The sequence below is a fragment of the Parasteatoda tepidariorum genome, chromosome 7 (genome assembly GCF_043381705.1).
Source record: "Parasteatoda tepidariorum isolate YZ-2023 chromosome 7, CAS_Ptep_4.0, whole genome shotgun sequence".
In the NCBI taxonomy this organism is placed as follows: Eukaryota; Metazoa; Arthropoda; class Arachnida; order Araneae; family Theridiidae; genus Parasteatoda; species Parasteatoda tepidariorum.
Genome location: NC_092210.1, coordinates 48,303,815 through 48,317,838, shown reverse-complemented (window position 1 = coordinate 48,317,838; position 14,024 = coordinate 48,303,815). Strand labels below are relative to the sequence as shown.

At 29.0% G+C, this 14,024-nt stretch overlaps 1 protein-coding gene across 2 annotated transcripts in view; it reads right to left on the bottom strand.

The window, feature by feature from the left end:
• Nucleotides 1-14,024, bottom strand: part of LOC107437431 (uncharacterized) — a 418,583-nt gene that overhangs the window by 60,229 nt on the left and 344,330 nt on the right. The gene's annotated exons all lie outside the window — the stretch shown is intronic.

The window sequence follows — 14,024 nt, the reverse complement described above, 5'->3', positions numbered from 1 at the left end:
TACCCTGTCTGTATTTTCTATAGACAATATTATTATGTAAGTAGTTTGAGGGAGAAAAAATACGAAATTTCAAAATAAGATTAAAAAACGCTTTTGACCTGAAAATGTGTAAAAATAAAGAGTTTTCCAAAATTAACGTAAGAAAGAAGTTTTAGAAAACATATATTTAAAATTAAAATTGCATAGAGTTATGCACATAACAGCCATCGTGCTTAGGGAATAGTTGATCTTCGTTTCCGGATAGTTTTTGTCAAGTTTTTGAATAGTAGTTTTGTTTAAATGTAGTTGAATTTCACAAGGAGTAAAAAAAACCTTGAAAAATTACCGTATTGCATGGTAATGTCTTTTCTGGTAAAAAACAAGCATAATTCTGATTTATAAAGCCAACATTTATGGCATTTAAACAGTTTATTCTATGACTTTTCCGTTCATATGTAGCGTTTTACCGGAATTTTGGTGATCAAAATCATAGTTCTCAATAACACACAATTAGTAAAAAATACAAAACTGAAAAGTAAATTTAATGGAATAAAAGCTTTTCATACTATGATCTACGGTATTATGATAAAATTGCCAAGCTATATCACATTTACCTAATTTTATCAGAAATGATAAGTCATATTTTTATTGCTAATTTTATCAAAATCATTACCAAAGCGCTTCGTTAAAAATAACCGAGTTTTTTGGCGTTTTCATCGAGTAAGAGAGACGGTACATTTTACCGTATTCTGGTAATTTTGATCATACTTTTTTTTCTCAGAGCGTTGATACAGCACTCAACTTCGTCTTTAAAATATAAAAGATCGTGGACTTATTGGTATAAACCCTAAGCTTCTATCCTCCAAAAAAAAAAGTCCATCAGCATAAAATCTTATGATCAGTTCGTATAGTTTTGCATAAATATGACTGGATTTCGTGACTCAAATGAAATGTGACTCAATTCTTATAAATATAAAGATTTTCCTAAGCCGTAGACTTCCCTCTTCCCCCCAAAAATTCCAACAGCGTTAAATCTCATCATCCAAGTGATCAATTCTTATCATTAAAAAAAGAAATTACAAGATCAAGAAAAGACACATCAGTGTTCAAAATGTTGTTCAACAATAAGAACGCGTCGTTTTTTCCCCTCGTTATATGATTTTATTTTAATGAACCTGAACTTCTTCTTATGAACTCCAATATTTTAAAGCAACAAATGATGCCAAAAAAAATTTTTGTATAAATTTTGGAGAGTCTTTTAATAACTATTAAATTTTTCTTATTTGTGTTATATTAGAAAAACTTTTATAAATGTTTTCCTCTCAAATTTGCGTCGTATAACATCTACTTTGCATTTATAGTCGGATAGCTTTTACGAAGATTCCCGCCAGTCAGCAGTAATGGCCCTAAGGATAAACTTTATTTATTCTTATTTCTCACTCTCTGTCTAAAAATGTCTTTTTTTGTCATTAAAATAATTTTACAATTGTGAGACCTTTGCATTTTGTGAAAAGTATCGAGTAATAAAATTGAGATATAAGATTCAAAATTGGTTCGCAAAAGTGAACTAGATACTTTATTATCTTTTTAGCCATTAAATTAGCTGATATTAACAATGTCTAACAAGCATAATAAAAAGCAATTGTTCGCAAAAGGAATATATTTAATGTAGCAATGTAATGAGGAGCTAATTTAAGCAATTGACTTGGTCCCTTTTATGACTTAAAAATTTCATGACTATTATGTTTTTTTTAGAACTAGGATGTAGTGTTCACATATAAGCCAACTATTCAAATTATCTTAAACGACTACCGTAATGCCTAAAAAGAGTTTTGAGTTTCGTCATTAGAAGATAATAGTTATGCTGAAGATAGCCATTTAGCGTTCATTTATTTCAAATGATTCTGAAGTCAAGATAATAAGCAAATTTATATCCTATTATCAAAATAGCGAACAGAAATTAGATATTCTCCAAATGGCTTTTGGGAAGTTGCAGCAATTTGAAGGATGTACTCATTAATCCACGTAGTTAATAAATGTTACAAACAATTCAACGACTGTTTTAGATAAGTTGTTGGCAAATTTGAAAAATATGACATTGTATACAATGACTAAAATTGATTAGAAAAGCAAGAAATAAGTGTAATATTTCAATAATAAATATAAGAAATAAATACAAAATAATACAACACTAAATGCAAACCAGAAATTTTTTTTTAAAAATGATTAAAATAATCATAAATCATAATCAAACGAATTAAATGTATAAAATATGTATTTAATTCGTATGATTATGATTGAGATTAGTATCTGTTAAAAGTAATTGCTCGGTGTAGCCAGCAATGTTCATTTTTTATTTAGTTAGGAAAGGTGAAGGTTTATAATTATCACCATGCATCGTAAATAACTTGATTAACAGTGATAATAAAACAGTAGAAATGTCTTAGCTATTAGCCATTATACACTAATTAGTATTGCATATTTTTTAATTATCACTATTTATCATTAATAATAACCTGGTAAATCAAAATAATAATCCAGAAGAGATTTCTGGGTTATTAACCGACATGCACTCGTTCGATATTTTTACGCTGATGTTCTTATATTCGGATATTATTTATAGTAACCCAATTTACCCGTTAAAGAAAAAAAATCTGTTGCTTGAGAAAAAAAACTTTTCATTTATTGAAGAAAATGATTGTTAACTCAGTAATATTTTTTTAAATAAAGTAAAAATAAATTATGTGCTCTTTCTCTTTACTTGCTTCACATCCTCCAAGTAATATTATCATACTCTGAATAAAGAACATTTGTTATTGTATCTATTCCTTAGTTTATCAAGTAATTATTCTCATAATTCACACTTTGCTTAAAAATGCCAGTCATTTCATACATTACTTGCATTGAAAATGTTTTAAATCTTCTCTGAAAAATTCCGGATCAAATAACGGTATTAAGTAGCACTTTGGGTGCATCACCAGTAAAATCCACGATACCGTAAAATATTATACCGTCATTTTTTTGCACTATTTATTTAATTAGAATGATTCAGTTATTTTATAATAATTATTACAGTAAAAATTACAGGCTATCATATTTTTGTTCCGTAACATGTTCCGCTGAAAATGAATTTTACGGTAAAAAGTAAGAGCACCCCGAGTGCCTGTACTTTTTAATGCAATTAGATCTGGAAGTTTTTACAGTGTAATTTTAAACTAGTGAAATAGATAAGACAGAAAAATTAGATATTATAAGAGCTGTATGCAGTTTAAAAGAATCTAATGGAATTTAATAAAAATATTTCGAAATAAACTCAAAATTTATTTTGCGTTAAATTGTAAATCGACGAATATATTAGGCAGCATTTTAAAAACAGTTAAATTTTTGGGTCAAAAATACTTCGTGATGTGTTGTGGTTATACACTTTAATTAAATTGATGAGATTGAAAAATAGACATTTCTAACGAATTTTTTATGGAGATGTTGATGAAATACGATGATAAATTTATCTGAGAAAACTAAAGCACCTGATTTTCACGAAATCAGAAGACAAGACATCTTCAATGAGTTTTAGAGATTGAAAAAATAGACATCTCTAACGAATTTTTTTATGGAGATGTTCATGAAATGCGATGATAAATTTATCTGAGAAAACTAAACCACCTGATTTTCACGAAATCAGAAGACAAGAAATTCCCAATGAGTATTAGAGATTGAAAGCAAGATATCTCCAATGAATTTGTTATGGTGATGAAATGATGTGATAAATTTATCTAAGATAACATAACCTGATTTTTACAAAATCAGAAGATAAATCATCCCCAATGAGTATTAGAGATCGAAAGCAAGATATCTCCAATGAATTTGTTATGGTGATGAAATGCGGTGATAAATTTATCTAAGGAAACTGAACCCGATTTTCACAAAATCAGAAGATAAATCATCTCCAATGATTTTCAGAGATTGAAAACAAGACATCTCCAAGAATTTTTCATGGAAATGTTGATGAAATGCGATGATAAATTTATCTGAGAAAACTAAACCACCTGATTTTCACGAAATCAGAAGATAAGACATCTCCAATGTATTTCAGAGATTGAAAGCAGGATATCCCCAAGAATTTCTTATGGAGATGTTGATGAAATGCGGTGATAAATTTATCTGAGAAAACTAAACCTAATTTTCACGAGATCGGTAAAATGTTTTGACCCTTTCCAGTGCAGTGTAGCTAGTTTGGTAACACTAATGCAGCAGATGTTACAAACCGCTAGGAATGTAAAACTAATTGCTTTTAAAGGTTTACCAATGTTCTGCCTGAACAAAATTTTCAATCGAAATTTGCTGCTCCGGAAAAGGTTAATTTGCGAACACAAAGATCATTTATAACTATTTGTTAGTTTTAACTTATGTAAGTGATGTTTTTCAAGTACACTAATAAGAATTAGATATAGTATACTAACTAAAATGATATTGTAAAATGAAAAACGTAAGGTGAATCACATCTGAGGCACATTTTTTCGATTGTTGAGTCACATTAATTATTGCTATTTTTTTTTTTGGTCGTATGCCTGTTTAGGCAGTGGGAGGGCGATTGTTCCTGTTCTTCAGTGGCGCCATCTATGGCCAGGGATTCGACTTCTGCCACGCCATTCGCACAACCACAACTCGTTTATAGGGCGGGTCACATTCACACACAAAGGAGAAAGGACACAGAACACAGAGAGAGAGGAAGAAACATCCATGCCTTACCCGGGATTCGAATCCAGGATCTTTCTGATACTGGACAGTTCCCTGCCCCCTACACAGGCCGGTCGGCACTATTGCTAATCGATTATAATTAAAAAAAGTTTAATTTTAAAATCATTAACTTACAATGATGTATAGATTTTCTTTCAAAGAAAAAAACATTTCAGAACTTCTTAAGATAAATGTAAAATCAATATAAGAATTGGAAAATTTTTTATTGGAAAGAAAATTCACATCAGAGTATTGAAAATTTATATTGGTTTGACAAATAGGATTTTCTTAAAGTGATCAATCAAATATGAATTTATTACTTAACGGTATTCCTTTCAAGAAACGTGTGGTCAGAATTATAACTTTAGTCACCTTGGAAGTTTATTCCATGGTGATAAATCGATGATTTACGTGCCATTCGATACTAGTATCTTAATCGAAAATCGATAATAGTAAGAGTTTCTGAGAAGTGTTTAAAAAGAATAATTTTCACCCGTCTTATGATTTGAAAGACAATCCATTACCAAATTTTGTCAAAGCAGGATGTTTAAACGCTTTTAGTTGTCTCAGACTTAGTTTATCTTGTCATTATGTTGTCAAAAGAATGCATGAATATATTTAGCTAAGTCTCTTGAAACTAGTTTGAGAGCTTTAGAGTAATTCATAGTTAATCTGATGAAATTTCGTGAATATAGTATATTTGCTCTGGATGTTTATTATAAAATGTTAATAGTACAAACATTTTATTCATATCAGAAGGCTTAAAATTAAAAGTCGCTTAAAAAGGAAATTTTATTACAAGTAAACGCATGATAGTACGTTATAATGTAAACATTTTACGATAACATATTAAGTTGCCATTTCAAAAGTAATAGGTAGTAAATAAGCTATGCTACTTAAAATTATAAAAATTTACGTAAAAATGAGTCCATTTAACATATGCATTAAAAAACGTTAATACAAAATAAATATTTAAAATTGCAAAGTATTATTAGGAATTTTATTTTATACAATTGCTAAATGATCTCACTGGTAAAAAATGTTAACCAAATAGTAACTAAAAATAAAAAGCGAATTTAAAAGCTCCTGTTTTTAAAAGAGCAGGATTAGATTTTTCATATTTTTGATTTTATTACAATTTTCAGGATATATTCTTTAGGTAAAAATACTAGAAACGCATTTTTTATATCTTTTCTGAAAAGAAGGAAAAATAAAATGGTTCTCTTGGGTCGAAACTGGAGGTCATTTGGAATTTTAAGAAAATCGCAGCGATTTATATATGAAAATACTTTTAGCGCCAAGAGCTAATCATGAAATTTACTTTTATTTAGTGTTCTATTTATACACCAATTACTAAGACGAACATATTTATGCTTGACTCTTGGCAAAGATAATTCAAAGTTCATGAAATAAAGATTTTTTCCTAGATTTTTATTGTGAGAATCTACTAGTGTCATGTCAGCAGTACGCCACAAAGATATATATTTCAGTGAATAAGTACTAATAAGCAGTATCTAAAAGGAGCAAGATATGGTGAGCTTTTGGCATAATCTTGAAATTTATTGTAAACTCGCAAAAAACTGAAAATTTTAACAAGACTCAAAGTCATTCGAATTTATAATGGTCTTCGGTAAAAGCGAACTGATGTGAAATTTGCTGAATATGGAGCCTTAAGTAAAAAACTAACCTCGGGTGAAGGGTAAAGCAAATTGGACAAAACTACTACACTGGTGGACAAAATTAAGAGATGGAAGACATTTTCCCAAATATCTCAAAAAATACTGAATATAAATAAATGAAATTTGGTATAGATATAGCTTATTCAATGATAATAAAGTATGCAAAACTAAAATGAAAGTGCCATTCACTGGCAAGACCTATTGCCAATAAATCCAATGCAGTCTGAACTTAAGGATAAAAGATGACAATAAAAGTGAGGCTTGTACAGTGTGTGTTGCCTCCAGTATGGTGTATGGTCACCCCTGACAGACAGGCAGCATGCACAACGAGTATGCATGCTGTTATTAAGGGAGTTAAGGAGGACTTGTGGAAGACCCTTCCATTCTTCCACCAGAGCAATTTTTGACTCCAGAATGGTTCTGGGGGGAGGTTGGCGCATCGCAATTGCTCTCCGAAGCATGTTCAATAGAATTCAGGTCAGGGGATTTGGCTGGCCAATCCATTCGTTGAATATCCTCGCTTTCCAGATACTCATCAACCATGAGAGCCTATGTGGTCGCGCATTGTCGTCCATAAAAATGAACTCAGGGCCAACAGCGCCCCTGAAAAGACGCACATAGGGCTCTAGGACCTCCTGTCTGTACCTCTGGGCATTCACGGAATCATTGTCAAACACATGGAGCGGTGTGCGGGTATCCTGCATGTGCGAATGAATGTGCGAAAATGCTTTCCATCTCTTAATTTTGCCCACCAGTGTAGAATATATTAAAACTTACGGTTCGTCTGGGTCTATGGAAACACCAAAAATCTAGCTAAAAATCTTTTATTCGGTTGAATTTACTTTTCAGTTTTATATATTTACTAAATATGTGATAAGAAGAACTGAAATTTTGAAAACCAAAATTTCCATCAAATCGTTACCAGATAAGTACAAAATTACCAAATGAATGGTTTAAAATCCTTGAATTTTGGTTTTTATGACCAGAATTATGCTTTTTTTAATTCTTATCAGAAATATTTTTATCATATAGTTCGGTAATTTTACAATAATTTTTTCTTTTACGATTCTTATTAATCTATTGATCTTATTCTTATTAATCTATTGATCATTTCTTATTGATCTACAAAATTGTATATCTCAGTTTTCTGTTTAACCATAATAGTTTTTTCTTAAAATAATTTTTTCATTTCATACAAATATAAAGTACTTAATACAATTTTCTCTTTTGTCTGTTTTGAATACACTCAAGGAAATGACCTGTTAAAACTAGAACCACAAAATATCAGAGGTTATAAACCGATTTTATACCTTCGAAACCTAAAATAAGTGCTAAAAAAAGATACCCAAATTCTAGTGGATATTGGCAATACTTCTCTTTAGCTCCGTATAACTATCGAACAATTTCATCATGAAGGGATAATAACAGTTCTATTTCACACTAAAAAGAGTGACTAAATGAGAATAGCCTAATGTTGGAATAAAAGTGTTAATGGTTTCAGAATATTTTAATTTTTATGATAAGTTCTTTAGGCAGATATAACTATAGGGTTCGTTTTTATGGTGAACAATTTCATTTTATGATATCTTTTCCAAACAAAAACTGCTATTATCAAGGGATTATAAAAGCGATTATATTTTTTCCTTTTTGTTTATCTTAGACTACCATTTTTTTAAAATAATACATTACAGTTAGAAGATTTTTAAAAATTTTGTGAAAACAGCCGATAAACTGCAATGATTACAGTTATTATTTTGACATATTTATTCGTAACGTTAACGCAATGTATTAAATAACGCTTAAAACACTTTTGGAAATTTTTTAAATAATTTTTTTTATTTCTGTGAAAATGAAGGATAAAAGCTTTCGTTTATGAACAATTTTCGTGCATATTTATGGATGCATATTTTGAATTTAAGGCTTTAAAGGACTTTTAGAGTTTTTTTTTGTGCATCGATAATTTTGGAAGTACTGGTTACATAAATACAGAGTTGCATGCTGCTCTTTGATTGCAATACTGACTACAATGCTGATGTAGAGCATTCTCGATTGTAGATTGATGAGAATTCGACTGCTAGTATTGTTAGGCTTTTGTGTACTTTTTTCTGTGATGCAGATAGGATCAGTATTATTAAAAAAATATTCAGAAAGGCTTGTTTGTTTTGCGTCTGAGTTCGATTCAAAATTAAAAGATTATGAAAGTACCTATTAAGTCTACTGGAACTAGTTAGACAGTTTTAGGGCAGCTAAACTGATAAAATTTCGTGAATACAGTATTTGTACAAGCTTTATGTGGTGTTTATTACGAACTGTTTATTGTTCTAACATTTTATGATAAACATTATTCAAAGTAGATGGTTTAAAATTAAAAGACGTTATTAAAAGACGTTTAAAATTTAAACTTTAAGTAAACGCATGATGGTAGCTCATTATATAACATTTTATTATAAACATATTAAGTTACCATTTTACAATTATTAAATGTATAAGCTATGTTACTAATACTTATAAGCATTGAGTAGTATTTTTCGATAAAAATGTTCACCTACTGTGATAAAAAAGTTTTAACGTATTTGAAATCAGTTTCATGTTATCATTTTTGGATTATCATAGTGCTGACCATTAGATTTTAAGTAGAACTATATCCAAACTCTTCAGTGATAAAAAAAAACTTACGTCATTTACACGAACTTTTTTACGGCAATACGATGTCTGACTTTTTGACGATATCGAATAATTTTCAAGCATTATGAATTTGCATTAATATTTAAATTCATAACATCAAAACTCTTTTGAGTACGAAGAAAAATTTGTACTTAATCTAAATTTTTTAATCAAGAGAAAGGAAAGTCTTTAAATTTATTCTTTTATAAATTAAAAATTTGTAACTTTTTTCTTTCATTAAATAAAAAATTTGTAAACGTACTTTTTATGAGTTATCGAACTTCCTGGCATCTCCATTCAAGTTCTGCGAGAGAAATAAATCTTTATTTGGAGATTGAAGTGAAATAAAGTTTCGAAAAAGTTTCGATAACTTTACTTGATGGTAAAATAAATCATCTCCCATTCGGAATGGGTTGCGAATGAAAATATCTGATATATATATATTTGGATTACGAAGAAGTAATGATGATGTATTGCCGAGCGTTTAGAGAATCCATGGAATTTCGAAACGTGTTAAAAATGTCTGTATTTTTTTCCTAAAGGTAGTCATATAATTTATATTGATCAGTATTGAAGAAATAACTCTCCGAGATAAAGTTATAATTTGAATAATGTTTATAATTGAAATAGGTTTAAAATGTAGCGTTATGAAGTTAAATTTATTTGAGATGGAACACTATTGTAGAAACATTATGAAATTGATTTCTTAAGCATGCACTTTCGAGTACACTTCCTTAAAAGAATTAGAAAAATAAATATATATATATATATATATACAAAGCATCGAACTATTACTGACACCAATGACGATTAATTAATTTTGGTAATAGGTNTTTTTGAGTATATATATATATATATATATATATATATATATATATAAAAGCTTTCATATCAGATAAAATAAAAGCTTTTCATATCGGATTTATAATTAAATAAATATTTAAGTCCGAAAAATTGCTATTTCGAACACAACTCAGATTTCCTTGATCAAGACTCCTTGATCAAGATTGATAATCGTAATATTTAATGATAAACACTCTAATGCTTAAAATCTCGTCCCAGACGTTTTGAGCCAGGAATTTTGAGTGAATAAATCCGTATTTGTGTTTTTGGGTGATGAGATCCACAAAAATTTCCTAATTTAACCGAATGCCAAAGGGATTCTAACCATCTACTACCATCTATCTACTAATGCAACTGTGGTCAGTGCCAGCTGAAAGCAGAATAATAATTATTCAGACATCACCGAGATTAGATCATGCTTAATTGCATCTTGAATTGAATCTTGCATGCTTAATTGAATCTTGATTTTGTTTAATTGGCAAATAAGTGCTCGATCCCTAGAGCCATTAAAAAAAAAAAAAAAAAAAAAAAAAAAAAAAAAAAAAAAAANAAAAAAAAAAAAAAAAAAAAAAAAAAAATTAGAGCTTTTTGAATTGACGCTTACATGAACGAAATGCAAATCTGCGTTTCTTTTAAATTTTCAATCACCAACGTTATCATAATTGTTGACTTGATAATTTCAACTCTCCCCTTATTTATTTAAAGACTTAATAAGTGGTACGTTACTAATCTTGTTTCTGTTCCAAAAAAGTTTTTTTTTCATGGTTAGATGTTAAACTTTGTCCTTTAACTTTTAAAGTATTTTTAATGGATGTGCTAAAATTTTGATTACATACTTGTATATATGCCCTGATGAAGAATTCAGATCTGGTGAACATGTCGGCCAAGCAAGTGTGAAATCACCAGAGATAATACATTTATCGGGAAAGTGATGTCAGAATCACATTTTTTTAACGTATGGCAGTATGGGCAGCTGCTGGCATTATAGCGAAGGATTTTTCTTGCACACACCACTTATAATATACACGTCATTTTTATACTGACATTATATGATAGCCACGCATTTGCATATGATTGTGCTATAGATTATGTTTTAGCATATGGATTCAGAAGTATTTACAATACTCATTTCTTAGCAAAATTTTGAACTATTTTTCTTCTGACAAGAGCCCTAACAACATGATTTAAATATCGTATATTTGAAGTTTCATTTGTTTTCGATTTCTAGATTAGGAGTTACGAGCATCTAAAAACAGTTTATTTTTAACTTCTCCGGTATGGAATTAAATTTGAAAGTAAACCGGATGAAAATTGATATTCCGGCCGTTTGTTTTCCAAGACGACAAGTTGTACTTAATCTAATGTATATACGTTTAGTTTAATCATAATTCTTTTATTTCCTGTTTTAAATTTAGTGCGTGATTTTAGAACGTTGTAAAATTGAAACCGAATATTTATATTACGTTATCATATAACCGAATGTTGTTACATCACAAGTCCGTTATGGGACACATTAGAGAACATCAAAATTTTTTTTTCTTAGCAATATATATAATATTTTCTGAAATCAATGTCAGTTTTTCCTTGCTATATGTATGAACAAATTTTTGTAAGGATTTGATATTTTAAAGACACATTACTATTATATTATTTCAATTTTGTAGAAATATTGAGTTGAGATTACAATATTATTAAACTTTTGATTTTGAATGGAATAGAATGCTCATTTATTATTCGGATGTTATTAATTATAAAGGGTTATATAATAATACCCGATACATCAAAGATTATAATTAAATAAATCCTGGGCAATAGCCCTCTACTTTAAAGACATCTGAGTAAGAAAAACAGGTTAATGGTATATGCGTAGCAGCTTTATTATTCCGAGTAATTCGATTATTTGTCATAAAAAACGGTGATTATTAATAATAATCTCGCCGTTGATGACCAGTATTCCACAAAATGAAATATTTTTTAATCTATCGTATCGTAATCTACGAATTTTTTATTTAAAAATATTTCGCCTGCTGTCAAAATAAATAAATGAATATTTTTAACAAAAAATATGCTGTATTATATTCGGTACATAAATTATATAATATGTAGGTAAATTTTTTCTGAATATTTGCGTTTTCTTTCTGTGTGTTTAACTGCTAGTTCGGAATCTTCGGGAACTGAAATATGCAATTCCTCCTGGCATTAATAGGAAACGTGCTAAACTAACAGCGCCCCCCCCCCCGAAAAGGAAAGAGAAGGGGAAAGAATTTTCAAAATTTATTTCCTAAATCTTTTCCCTCGAAACCTAAGAAATTTATTTTTAAGTCTAAATAGTTTTTATCACCAAATATGAAATCGCTGCTTTCAACGTGTAAACAAACCAAGCAAGTTCTTATTTCTCACCACCAGAAAAGAAACAATTTTCTTCCTCACATTTTCTTTACTATCTCAACTGGGAACACTTGAATCGCGACATCTAATAAATATTATGTTTATTATGATTAATAAAAAGAAGAGAAAATGTATTTTTAAAGATTCCATTTGTAGTTTCATTTTCTGACAGTAAGAAAGAAAGTATGGTTAAAACTACCAAAATATGGTAAAATGTTTAGTTTTTTCTGGCTTTATTGGAACGCCAAAAAGTACGGTAATTTTTACCCCGAAGCTTTGGTAATGACTTTTGGTTAAATTAATCATAAAATATGGATTTATTATTATGCTGCTTAGTAAAAACTAGTTATGTGGTAAAACTTTCTAATTATTATGTGGTAAAACTTTCTAATTTTACCAAAAAGTCGGTAATTTTGACTATACAAGTATATTTTCAGCAAACGCGGGAATGTTCAATTTGATAATCTTTATTTTATTTACTGTACCCTTGGCAACAATGTTTTTTTTCCTCCGGTTAGTTGATTTCACTTCTATGCAAGTTATAAGCTAACATTTTCCAACATTTCAAACTATAAAAGAGGCGCGATTCAAAATGCCTGGATAAGTATATATTAAACCGTATATATTAAATGTTAATTACTCTTATTTATGGACGTTAAAAGTAAACATCTGTTTTTCAAGTTTCTTATAGAATTGGTATTAATGCAATTATTAGAAACGTTTTATAATTGTTTTTTTTCTTCCAATTTTGTTTCAAATTTATCTGAAATTTGGTGCCGGAAATAAATAATTCCTTTCTTTATAGTGTGAGTTAATTTTCATGATAAACTCAATATTTAAGTAACATACTAAAAAAAAACTGAATTTACAAGACCTTTATTTATGTGCGTTAGAGAAAAATTTAGATATTTTATTCAAATCGAGCTTTTGGATTTTTAAAGTACTTATTTTGAAAAATTACGAAATTATAAGACTGAAATATGATTTTTGCATTAAACGTTTTTAGTGGTGCTATGTTTTACGCAATGTTTAAAGCAATGTTTGTCGTAATAAGGTATAATGTTTATTTAAAATTTAAATCTTTTTATTTTTATTTTTAAAGCTGCGCTGTTGTTAGATAAAAATGTCTGTACAAGAAATATCGACTTACTAAGAACGAAAGATTAAACAGCTCGCGAAGAAAAATTATAAATACTAGTTCTCTTTGGCGACCAGCTTATTCACCTTTCGAAATATCTTATACAACATATAGATAAATGGTAACTTAGCCTAAAGCACAGTATAACTGTATTAAAATAAACTCAAATTCTTCAATCTCTCCTCCAACCTTTAGCATTATATTAACCCCATTTTTCACCGTCTACTAGTTGCCTGCACGAATGTTATTTTGATTTTAATTTTAACTATTTCCGAGAGATGTCTGCGATATTGCCAAAGTTCTTTTTAAATATTTTCAAAGTTCTTTTTAAAGCTCCGTCACCAACACTACTGAGTACTATAGCATGTTTCAGGTTTCTGCAGCCATTTTAGAAAGGATCAAATATAAATTTCGTAAATAAAGTTTTTATTTCTACAAAAATATATTAAATAAATACTTAACGTTTAACTAACTATACAACGCTACTTAAATTATTACTTATTGCTTAAAAGTATCTCCAGTAGATAGACAAATACCAGAGTTTATGGTGCCACACATATACGCCAACCTACATACACACGTATATATATATATAT